Raw genomic sequence first — 11,831 nt, 5'->3', positions numbered from 1 at the left:
TGACGCTTTCATCCTTTAATTTAAGGTGCTTGGGGGGTTGTGCTGCTGTCACGCCTACCGTTACTAAGCAACCAAAACCGCTTGTACCAATTAATAGTAAGCCTCACTAAACTACTAAACTAACTAAACTAAGATAAAAGTCAAAACAAAACATTTGAATAAACTAAATTAGCTAGCTAGTACAACTGTTAACCGATAGTAACAGTTGTGCTAGCTAGCACAGCTCCAGGTAGCCTTGTATGAGTATAATCAGCTGTTCTTCCATCTTCAGTTTGAATGATCTTTCAACTGGATGTTGTGACGTCCTTGCAGCTGATTGGTTAACTCACATGAGTTGCGCTGTGCTTGCTGCATTAGAGAAGGTTGAGATATTTCCATCTCGGTCACGTCACGATGACTGCGTGCTGTGACGGCATCGCTTTCGAGTGCGCCTGTCGGGCGTCTCCATTGAAAATAATGAATTTGTGCACCCAAAAGACGCTGAACCCTTTTATATTTTCCTTTCTTTGTGTTTCCTCTAAGATTTATTTTCAGCCTCTTTTTACATCCTTCACCTCTTCTTCTATTTCGTCCTTCCAACATTGTTCTTTCTTCACCTTCAGTTCCTTCCCTCCTCTCTCCATTTTTGTCCTTGTTCTTAGTCTCCTTTTCCTTCATGTCCTCCCTTTTCTCCCTCTTTCTCCCTCTCTCTCTCTCTCTCTCTCCTGATGTATGCAAACGATTGCTCGAGCATCCCGGGAGGGCTCTTTAGTTTCCTCTCCGCAGGAATAATAGTGCAGGAGGGATGGAGTCATTTCCTGCGTGCTGTTTCAATGATTAAACTGGTCCATATGGTGTCCACCGGCTAACGACCAACAGAGGAGCTGTATGTTAGCACAAAACTCTGCGGCCTCTAAAACTCCTGTGGAAGTGCTCCGGAGCAAAACCCTGAGCCCGGCCCCCCACCCCCGGGTGTCATGATGACCTCTGATTGGGTAGAGGTAGGTCAGAACGGCAGTATGAATGGTGCTCGGGGTTGTTGAATAGGAAAACTCGTTTATCATTAGCAGCCGACTGTGCAGTTTGTGATGTGAAGTGACAACAATTCCTCATTTACAGAAGAACGCTGAATGATTTTGTGTTTTTGCGGTTCAGCATCGTGTTTATGAATGAAAAAAAAAACACTAAAAGCTACGTCTTTTGACACCTAAAGTCTGCTTCCACTCAAAAACATGTTTTTCTTCTTGTTCCATCAGCTGGATGTTTGTTCTTCTTCTTCTTCTCTGTGCAGAGTTTGTTTTCACATTCACCTGCTGAAGTTTCTCTTTAATAAACAGCTGGACCTATCTACGAGCAGGATTTGTGACATCGCAACTAGTTTGGAGCCAATCGTGGTCCAGTATGCAACTTACACAAGTGTGATGTGGAAACTTGACGCCTCCAGAGCACAAACACTGAGAATGAACTTCACAGTGAAGGAGGAAACATCTGATGTTCAGCAGGGAAACTTTAGAAATCAACAATATTTACAGATTCAGAGGATTTTTACATTCAGTAATTTGGGGGTGTTTTTTTTTTGTGTGTGTGGGAAAAACCATATTAGACACATTATTATTCCAAGCAAAGGATTTTTATATATCTTAAAATATATCTGAAGGGAATCTTTAATGAATCAGTGGACACCAGAACCTGTAAACTCAGAGCAGCAGCATCAGAAATGTTCCACTTATCAAGTTGAACATGTTGTTTTTGCATGTAGCAACGTTTCAACAACCAATGTTCTTCCTCAGGTAAAAGTGAGGGTGTGTGCATACCTGTATAACTTTTATATATGATACAGTTCCAGGAGGGTTTTATTTTTAAAGTAATTCTCAGATTCACTCAAACTTTCAGTCAGAAGTCAAATTCTCATTGGGTTTGGATTGGGATTTCTTCTTTCTTAGATCACATTTGAAAAAGGCTTTAATTTTGGTTTTATAATCCCTCTTTTGTTAACAGCATGACATTGTTTTTCTTTTACATTTATTAATGTGAGTATATGATTTATGTAGAGGTGATCAATAAACCCGTCAAGGCTTGTTTCTTCTCCCACATTGATTTTTTTTCTTTTCTTGTTGGTTGTTAATTTGTTGGATTTGAACCCGTGAAAGATAAATAAACTCAAATAAGCTCACATTCTCTTTGTGTTTTGAACTGTTGGTCGGACAAAACAAAACATTTATTTTATTCAAACGTTATTTCAGCAGAAGCAGTTTCACATAAAAAAAAACAAACGATTTCACACGATAGAACACATGAAATACATTAAAACTACACAAGGGAACAAACAGTACCATCCATTATCCACGACACAGTTCACCTCAAGTCAAAGTTATAAAAAACAGCAACACGTTTCCTTCAGGGCAGTTTGTAAAAGACCTTTAGAGATATTCAAAGGAGGAAGAGCTTCTGAGGTAACCCTATTTTTCGGCTCATTCCTTGCCCAAGGTGCGTAAAAGGAGAAAGCGGTTTTACTGAGCTCTGACTGCACCCCGGGGACGTTTAAAAGAATCCGATTAGTAGATCTGGTGCTGAAGTTGTAGGATAAAATGCTGCAGATATAAGTAGATAGTTCACCCAACAATATCTTGACAATAAAAAGGAACGTGTATTTTTCTCCTCTGATATAGAGAGAACCATCCCATAGATTCATATAAAATGCTGAGTGTTTGAGTCTGCACTTGTTATAATATGTAATTGCAGCCTGATGTGCAGAATCCATTGTTTTTTTAAAGTAGAGATGAAATTGCATGCATGCAAATCACATCATCATAATCTAATACAGTAAGAAATGAGCTTTGCACACAGTTTTCTTTCTGGCTTCAAATGGCAAAAAAAAAGCCCATTAGATTATCAATATGAAAGCAAACTTTTCATCAAGCCACATGCTTTGTTATTTGTAAGGAGCGACTCTTTTTTTAAACACGCACCTTCTAATGTCAAGATATCTGGATGAGCTGCTTTGGAGCGAGAATGAGTGAAGGTCGTATATTTGGTCTTTTTTTTTTTTTTAATTTAAGACCAGATTTAATTTTAACAGCTAAAGCTGCAGTGATTGAAAACCGTCTTGCGAGAAGCTCTACAGCTTGATTGAAAGAGGGTGCCGCTGTATAAATGATTGGTGCCATCAGCGTACAAATGTATCTTAGCTGGATTTATTCCACGAACTCAGTCATTTGTAAAAATAGAAAATAAGATCGGGGCTAAAATAGATCCTTGCAGGACACGTTTCTTTACAGTAACTGAGGCTGAGATACAGACGAGAAAGTTCTCAAACTAACTCAGAGCCAGTTTCACTCAGACCTCCACAGCTGAGAAGCAGTTTGTGATCTGCAGAGTCGAACCAACAAACAGAGCTGCTGTTTACTATCTAAAGAATTTATGATATCATTAGTAACTTTAGCTGCTGTTATAGTACCACAGCCTGATTCACTGTGAATATTATTATCATCAGATAAAAACTTTTAATTGGTCATTTACAAAAGATTCAAACACTTTGGCCGTAAAGACAGTCTGGAGCTCCACCCTGTAATAAAAGGAATCATAGCTGCTGGGAATGATGATGAGGCATAAACTGAGATTAAAAACAGAACAGAAGCAGTAATATCTGCAGCAACTTTTAGAAAGTAAGACTCTATCTTTCATGAGCCTTTAGATATTTTACAGTCGAGGCTTATTAGAGCTTTGTGAAGCTTCCTTTTGCAACATGTACGCCTGCATTACTGGGATCAAATATCAAACCTAGAGATATAAAATGACTGTTTAAGGTATCTGCAGTATTACTTCTACCCTTGATTTCACTTTTAAAAGATCAGGAAAACTGACAGCGTGATAAAACCTGAGGATCTGACTAGTTTCCAGAACTTGGTAGAGTCATTCAGATTTTCATTTATCATGTTAAGATAGTCACATTTTGATTTTATTTTATTAATTTAGTGCATTTATTTCTTAATGTTCTGTGTAGAGTCAAATCCAAAAGGTTATTTGTTGTCTTTGCTTCAGGCCCAGCCAGCATCTCTTTGTCTAATAAAAGAGGAAATAGATTCATTAAATCAACAGTTGTCTTTTCCATTTATCCTTAAATCTTCTAAAACACGCCTGTTTATCACATAGAGCCAAGATAGTGGATTTAAAATATCCCAAGCTAGATAAAGATCAGTTGTTTATGAGACAACACCCAGCTCACTGTTATAAAGATCATGAAAAAAGCCTTGTTCATTAAAATGTTTAAATTGTCTTTTATAGATAAAATGTGGATTATTCTTATGAATCTTACACTTTCTCACACAGACAACTGCACAGTGATCATGAATCTGTCGTGTAGATTTAACCAGATCTTTTTGGTTTAACCGGGTCGGTGAGTTAATTAGCTGCACCAGACAAAGAAAGTCTGAGGATGACGATAACTGGTCCCAGTTTAGGTCTCCAAGTAAAACCAACTCTGATTTAGTCCAGATGTGAGGAAGGTCAGTAAGGAAAGTCGCTGGTTCATTTGAAGCTGACCACCACAATAATATATGAACTATTTGGGAGGGATAATTTAATTACAGAGAGTTCAAAGCAGTTTGTTTTGCCGATGGACTGGCAGAAACTGACAAAAACTGTAACCCCTCCTCCTTTTTTGGGTGCGTTCTGTTCTAAAGATATTAATCATGTCAGTTGTGATTGACCATGATGATGGAGGCAGTCGAGTCAGCCCATATTCTTATTAAGTCATTTCTATTTACCAGACTGTGTACATTCAGATGGAAAAGCTGTCGTCTGTTTCTAGTTTCCAACTCCTCGGGTGTCTGAAGCTGCGTCCGCTCTGGTCTTGAATTAGGTTGGATATTACCTGATTTAAAGAGCGAAAGAAGGACAAACCAGTTTCCCACTCCATAGGCAGCGCTGTCCTCGCAGCGCATCCCCCCGGAGAGAAAAAGACGACCGAGAAGAGAGGCCATTCACGAGCAGCTGAGTCGTCATGACAGGATCTCTGGCTAAGCCACAGATAAAGCGCAGGTACGTTATCGTCAGCGTCGAGGGACACGCCAATCACCGGGATCCGCAACGTTAGATGGCAAAACAGGTAGAGAAGCAGAAAAAAGATGTCCACATTTTGGAGCAGTTTCGTTTCAAAATCAATGAATGGCCCCAGAGGATTAGTGAAAGGACTTAGTAGGTATGAGAAAGAGAGGGAGGCAACATCAGAAAGACAAATATTAGACATAAAACTGGACAGACAGGAGACCAGACAGCACAACCCTGAACACAAGCCTCCATCCTGACTCTCAACAGAATAGACAAGGCCAAATAGAAACAGGCAAATGACATTGCCTGAAGCAAACTAATAGAAGAATCAAAAATTAAAAGTTGTCGTATTCTCTCTTTAGAATAATAAAGGTACATAAGCACACATATCACTGAATCACATCACAAATGTATAGATATGGATAAAAATTGATGAAACAGTCCTTTAAACTTGCAGCTCATGACATGACCTTCCCTCCATCACAACCTCACTTCAGGCTCTGACAGAAGAAGCTTTTGTATTTTGTGAACAGGCACCGTATGCTGCTTTACAAGCGCAGGTACAACGTTTGGCAGCTGGCTGTCGTCGTTAAAGTGATGATGATTAAAGAGTGTGAAGCATTTTAATTACTATTTTCTGTGGGCGAGACAAAGAGAAGACGGCAGGTGACGTCTGTTTTTTTTTTTCAGCTTTTTCGATTTAAGTTCAGGTTACTTTGTGAAGATTCGACATTATATTGAAAACAACTGAATAAGACTCACTCAGCGCTGTTATGACAAGACATGCTTTTATTTCCATTCCCAAACTATAATTTCAAAATTCACACATTTACCTTCTGTTCAGATGTTTGATAGCTTCTGACATCAGATTTTTTTTTTTTTTTTTTATGGTTCCCATCTGCAAAATAAGTCTCACCCACCAGTTTGGGGATGCGGATTATAAAATGAACCAAGTAGTTTCAACGTGAGGTGTTTTTCGAGAGATAAAATACATAATAGTTTGTCGTTTTCAAACAGATTTCAAGTTCCTGCAAACCAGCAGCAGCCTGGAAGGAAGCAAATCAGTGCAGAGTGTTTAGGAAATGTTTTAAAGTAAATTGATAAAGTGATTTATTTTTTGTAGTTAATGATCTACGACAGCCAAACCATGCGGCGGATATTCCTTTAAAGCTGTTGCTGTTTATCTACCCAGAGATACAGACCTGGATGAAGCAGAGTCTTGTCATCTTGTGTCTCTGGATTCAGTCAAAGCTGCCGTTTTGATTGGTCGACAGGCAGCTAAACACCTTCCTCTTATCAGGACTCTGGAGACAATTATGTACTATAGTTGACAGCAAGTTCGTTAATGAGAATAAAGGGTGACGCTATAAAGAAAACAAAAATACAGTCAGCTTAATTACGCTTTAAATAGGAAGTTTCACGAATAAGCATAAATGAGAGCAACCCAGAATAGTCTGGTTTACAAAGTAGCTTGAAAAACATCAGTAAATATGACCCAAGAAATATCTCACTTACAAATATGACCAATACACTTAAACTTAAAACTACAAAAGATGAGTAAACACAAAATGACATTAAATAACAACGATTCAACCAAAGACATAAGATGATACAAGTCTAGGGTTATTACCTGTGATACTTAAAGGAGCCACTAGGGGTCACTAGTGTTTGTAGAGTACTTAAAGAACCACTAGGTGTCACTATTTCAACTTGCAATAGTTAAACTATAACAGAATAAAGACAATTTACACACTAATCTTGCCGTTCTTCTGTCGGGATTAAAGCTCTTTTATGTATCTTGTGGAGTAACTTAAACATGATATTGCTTTCTTGCTTCTTGTTTTTTCTTTTCTGTTTCAAACCTGCTTCCTGACATACAGGTTAACTCTTCACGTTGCTGAGATTTAGGAGGTGTGAATCTGAGTCCGTGAGCCTCTGTAACATGTGGTTACCCTCGACACCCTTCACTGCACATGTCCACAGAGACATTTACATGTATTGACCTTTGCAGAAGCATAATACCAGGCTAAGACTGTCATGAGACTATTTAAACATACTTGAGCAGTAAAATTTACCAATCTTAGACCAATAACATGCACATTTTGTACTCATTTATTACCATTTCAACAGACGGGGTTCAGAGCAACGTCATTAGTGAGATGAGCGTAGACGGGTGGGCAGAAAGTAAACCAGAATGGCTGAGAATGACTGGTGAGAAAATCAATATGTGAAGTGCTTTTAACGGATGGAAAACGTTGATTATCCCAAGAGGGAAACTGCAGAATTGGTTTTTAAGAAGGCGATGGATGATTTTACACTGAAACTGCGGGAAGAAGCGCTTGTTTTAAGGTTAGACAGCTCACTCTGTTATTGAATGTTTATAGTGGTTCAATGAAGAGTGACGCTTGTCAGACTCTGTCATCAATACTCTACCCATCAGATTGACATGTAGTTTCAGTATTTCTGTGGAAACTCATGTGTGGCTGATCAATAATACTGATTAAATGCTGTATTGACTGTATACACTGCAGTCCAGTGCCTGGCGTATTATGAGGAAACAGCAGGGTTTCCAGAGCGTTAACGTTACGATAATAACCAGAATGAGCCTGTGCAGCAAACAGCAGGAATTATATGCTAATGTTACTTTATTGTTTTCATGCTAACGTAACTTCCTCTGTTGCTGGTTTATGTTTGGGACACTCACAGCTCATTTCTCACTAGTAGGTACTGTAGAGCTAACTTTGTGTAGCCTGTGTTAGCGTTATCACTGCTACTAGCTGTCGTTTCTCACCAGAGTTAGCTAGCAAAAGTGGTGTGTAGTGAAAAAGTTTCAAACATGCAAGAATGAGTTTAACATACAAATTCACTTCTAAACAATAATGTTAATGGTTTACAGCAAGTTTCTTTATTTCTACAAACCATTAAAAATTTCAATTATAAGCTACCATGAGATTGTGACAAAGTGCTTTCTGGCAGCTGCTTCACACTCATCCTTGACTGTCTTTAAACAGGGAAACTGTCTACATGAAGAAGATGTGCATCTATAATGGATGCATCTATGGCTGGAGGACACAGGAGCAGCTGAAGATCACGGCAGAAGGACCTGACAGCAGGAGGGATGAGGATGATGATGATGATGATGATGATTAGAGAAGGGGAGGAAAAGATCCGGTAAGGGTAACTGGTGTGCAGTGCTGCTCTTTGCTCTCTGTGTAACTTTTAAATAATTGAAAGCCTATGTGAAGCAAAGCACTCTTTAACTAAATGTTTAAAGGGGACATATTCTGCACATTTCTAGGTGTATATTTATGTTCTGGGGCTCTACTGGAATATCTTTGCGTGACTTACAGTTAAAAACTCCTTATTTATCTTCTACTGGCCCTTTATGCAGCCCCTCAGTTCAGCCTCTGTCTGTAACAGACTGTTTTAGCTCCTGTCTCTTTAAGGCCCCGCCTCCCGATGAGCCCACTCTGTTCTGATTGGTCAGCTTCAGCAAGCTTCCTCTGGCTCCAGAGGCTACGTAAACAAACTATAGTAGCAGGATTTCATTTCATTTTCTCCTTCTTTTCTCCAAATGTGAATTTCTCAAATTATTTGTAAAATGTGACTTTTCTCTCTTCGTGTCTCTTGTTATTATTCCTTCTAAATACATCCTTCCTGCTAAATTTTTTAAAAATGTGAGCTTGTATGAAGTCTGTATGCTGTCATCAAGATTCAAAGAAACCCTTCGCTCCCCAGTTATACGAACATGTTTATCTAGCTAATGCACAGCCAGGTGAGATGCTGAGTCTCTGGAACATTAATAATTGGCGCACTTAGTGGCACTCAGGTTTCCTACATTTCATGATTATAATTATTATCCATCAGCGAGTACAGGTAGAGCTGCAGGTATACGAGCGAGAGCACAAAGGAGGAATATGTGAAGTGAAGTTAAGTGTGTCAACAAATTTGAGTTTGAGCCGTAAAGTAAATATTAATAATACTTTTAGAAGGTTTCTGGAGCGAGGATTCCTCCCACTCTGCTCGCTGTGATTCCACTTTTTCATTTTGTTGTTTTGCAACAACTGCACTCCTTATATTTTAGTAAGTAATAATAATAATTTTATTTGTATAGCAACTTTCATACAAGAAATGCAGCTCAAAGTGCTTCAAAGCAAAAAATTACATGACAAAGACATAAAAGAACATAAAAGCATGTAGAAAAAAAGAAAAACATTGATGTAAAATAAGATGGAAAATAAAATTAAAAGTAAAACCCACTTGATAAAGTGAAACTAGAATACATAGAATGCATAATAATCAAGGAATAAAATATCTTAAGATCAAGTTAAAGCTGTTTTATTTGAAGAAACTTTTCAACTAAGGGAATAACTGTCTTGCATGTTATTATTTATTGTTATTGTTTTGTTTGTCATATTTCATCTGTTTGAATGTACATATTATGGTATATGTTGTTGTTGGTAAACCAGAAAATATTCACATTAAGACGCTAAAATCAGAGAATTTGGAAATTTTCGCTTAAAAAAAAAAGACTCAAAATGATTCATCGATCATCAAAATAGTTGGCGGTTAATTTACTGTCGATTGATTAATAATTCATCAACTATTCGTTGCAGCTCTAGAATAGTTTAACAGCTGAAGGGATGAAAATAAATAATAAAACAATCATTAGTCGCAACCCTAAATGCTACTGCATATGTATATAGACTAATTAATTTATAATAAAAGAAGCTTTTAGGAAACACTCTTAACTTCTAAAATGAATTATCAGGAAACAAGGCCCTTAAAAGAGCTTTAATTTCCATCACTTTTATCATGTTATTAATTTAAAAAATGTATTGTCAATTTTGATGATTCATTTTTAGAAATAATGAAAAGTTCTCTCCTAAATCTGCAGTGTAGAACCTTTGTCTCCCCATTGTGGCAGTGAGAGTAAATAGTTAAATAGTCGAGTTAGCGGAGGGCTAAACAGAAAGTTAGCCAGCTCGGCTGACGGTAGTCTCATAGTGCACACATAGTGCTCTATGGGCGCCCTTCAGCTCTGGCAAACCAATCATGGCTGGTTGACGCAGAACGCATCACTACCCCCAGCGCAAAGAACCTGGCAGTGATAGGCTCAACCTGGATGGTGTGAACTTAATTGGCAAGTGCTTGAATATAACAGACGTTCATTTATATGTTCATTTATATTTGTGTTATGGACTGTTGGTCAAGACAAAACAAGACAGTTTAGGTTGCATTTTGGACTTTGGGAAACAATGATTGACATTTTTCACCATTTTCAGACATTTTAACGACTAATAAAAAATAATTGTTAGTTACAGCTCTAATCTATTATGCTACTGTCTATCTGTACAGACTAATTAATTTATAATAAAAGGCGCTCTTAGGAAACTCTCTTCTGAGATCAATTGTTATCGGAAGACAAGGCCCAGAGCTGTAAGATCCTTAAAAAAGCTGTTATATTCATCACTTTTATGATCCAACTAATTTAAAAAAACTATAAAGGCAGCTGATAAACAGCTTTGCTTTTCCTGCTCTTCACCTTCACCCGGCCTGTTATCAGTTCCATGTTTTTGTAAACTCAACCCGTCGCTGCTGCAACCCTGTGTTCGTGTCATTTGTTCTCTTCGATAAGAGTTCTTCCTGAAAGTCATTCTACCTGACGTGTCGGGTCGGACTGACGGCTGAGCCGAGAGAGAGAGAGTAATGAAGACAGCGACAGATGACAGCGAGCAGGATTGATGGAGGCGGAGAAAGTGAAGAAAGTGTGACAAAATGTCTGGAGGCTGTTACAAGCTCCCGGGCCTTTATCCCCGCCGAGCACAGGGCAATTTCACAGGAAATGGAAGAGGTGGGGAGCAGGTGAGGAGACGGAGTGGGACAGACACTTAAAATGGAATAAATTACTCCGTCTTCAGAGCTGCTTTTGAGTAAAACTGATACCCTCTGAATCCATTTTCTAGTGAGAGCAGACTAACGGAGAATATAGTGATTAGCATCAAAGGGAAAAAAAGATGATAATTCGGTGCCGGACTCATGAGATAACGTGGGCAGAGTGCTTCATGAAAATATTTCCATGATATCACCCGGTTGTAATCGTTAGCAATAAGCCTGCTACAACACAACATGAGACACCGTTAAAAGATAAAAATGGGTGATAATGAATAATAGCTAAATAAACAATTGATAAAACCTTATTAACACTTGTTGAGTTCTTGTAGTAGTTTGATGTGTACATTTTGTGGTGTGATTCTTCCTCTTTTACAGCTGTTCAATACTGTGCAGTGTTTTCACTGGTCAGATAACAAACTCCCACAGGTTGAACTGGACATTCTAAACACTGTTAGGGCTGACGAACTCAGCACGCAGGTATTTGTAAAATTTGGGGTGCAGGAAGAAGAAAGTTGAAAATATATAAAAAGATTTTCCACAGGGAAGACAACCTTCTTACATTATAATCAATGTCAGGTGGATGCAGTGTAAAAAAAAACTGTTGTTTTCTATAATAGTCATGCTACTGGGTGATGATGAGTCAGTGTTAATTGGGCTGCAATTAATGAGTAAACTGCTGATTATTTTCATGAATAATTGATTCATTGTTTGATTTGTAAAATGTCAGAAACTAATCTTCAGATCCTTTGTTTTGTCCAACCAATAGCCAAAACACAAAGACATTGATTTTTATTATCAATCAAACAATGACATTTTATTTGTATAGCACCTTTCATACAAATTAGCGCAATTCAAAGTGCTTTACAGACAACTGACAAGCTGACTGTAGAGAACAAATATAAACAGTA

General features: G+C 38.1%; 1 long non-coding RNA gene across 3 annotated transcripts; it reads left to right on the top strand.

Moving 5' to 3' along the window:
* Nucleotides 1–4,891: 4,891 nt before the first annotated feature.
* On the top strand, nt 4,892–11,126 carry LOC122971922. 3 transcript variants are annotated; one of them, XR_006399588.1, is made up of 3 exons: nt 4,892–5,019; nt 8,040–8,199; nt 10,667–11,126. It is a non-coding gene; the product is annotated as an uncharacterized LOC122971922 (long non-coding RNA). The 3 variants fall into 3 exon arrangements; XR_006399589.1 differs by lacking the exon at nt 4,892–5,019 and adding an exon at nt 6,444–7,239; XR_006399587.1 differs by lacking the exon at nt 4,892–5,019 and adding an exon at nt 7,290–7,377.
* Nucleotides 11,127–11,831: the final 705 nt, after the last annotated feature.

This window comes from Thunnus albacares, chromosome 20 (genome assembly GCF_914725855.1).
Source record: "Thunnus albacares chromosome 20, fThuAlb1.1, whole genome shotgun sequence".
Taxonomy (NCBI): domain Eukaryota; kingdom Metazoa; phylum Chordata; class Actinopteri; order Scombriformes; family Scombridae; genus Thunnus; species Thunnus albacares.
The sequence above is the reverse complement of the archived record's forward strand: the minus strand, read 5'-3'. Positions and strand labels throughout refer to the sequence as shown.